The 603-nt window shown below is 52.2% G+C and overlaps 1 protein-coding gene across 1 annotated transcript in view; it reads left to right on the top strand.

Annotated features, from left to right (window-relative positions):
- The first annotated feature begins 363 nt into the window (after nucleotides 1–363).
- CAST (calpastatin) overlaps nucleotides 364–603 on the top strand; it is a 124634-nt gene continuing 124394 nt past the window's right edge. Inside the window, exon 1 of the mRNA XM_011989418.1 lies at nucleotides 364–485. The gene's annotated coding sequence lies outside the window, so the exon portion shown is untranslated. The remainder of the gene's footprint in view (nucleotides 486–603) is intronic.

The following is a 603-nucleotide window of genomic DNA, read 5'->3' as shown; positions in this document are numbered from 1 at the left end:
TAGAAAGACTATAAGAGTTTAATAAGGGTTTAAATTTGGGACTGTTCTCCGGTTGGCATTGGAACCTACGGTCTCCTCCCCATAAAAGTTTATTAAAATTCGAAACTGCCAAAAAACAAAGTAAAATCATATACGACCTATACAGGCGCGTGCACGCACTTACACACACACACACACACACACACACACACACAGACTAATTTGTTTTTATGATCCGCTTCCTTATCTAGACTGTCCAGGCTTGGGCCAGATTTGAGTTGGTAAACTCTCACAGCTAAAGCAGAGAAGAATGTAGAAAGAGTATCTACTTCTCCGGATTATTGGGAGGAGGGTCGAAGCGTAGACTGGCCACGCCCGGGTCCTGCTCTCTCGTTGCACAACTGCTAGATAGATCTGGGCATCGAAGGAGGAACGATGTAACCTCCAACCCCTTCTTTCTGACCAACCGGAACCCGAGCAGTGCTGGGACCGGGGAGGGTCACCGGGTGAGGACCGGGGCGGTGGGTGTTAAGTTACAGGGCAGGAGCCCGGGTCCCTCCACGGGCAGGAAGGGGAGGGCCCATCGGGGCTAGGGGAACCCCGGCGCAGACCCGGGGTGGGGTC

Source organism: Mandrillus leucophaeus, unplaced genomic scaffold (genome assembly GCF_000951045.1).
Source record: "Mandrillus leucophaeus isolate KB7577 unplaced genomic scaffold, Mleu.le_1.0 Scaffold353, whole genome shotgun sequence".
Taxonomy (NCBI): domain Eukaryota; kingdom Metazoa; phylum Chordata; class Mammalia; order Primates; family Cercopithecidae; genus Mandrillus; species Mandrillus leucophaeus.
Note: the sequence above shows the minus strand (reverse complement) of the source record. Positions and strands in the feature narration are given on the sequence as shown.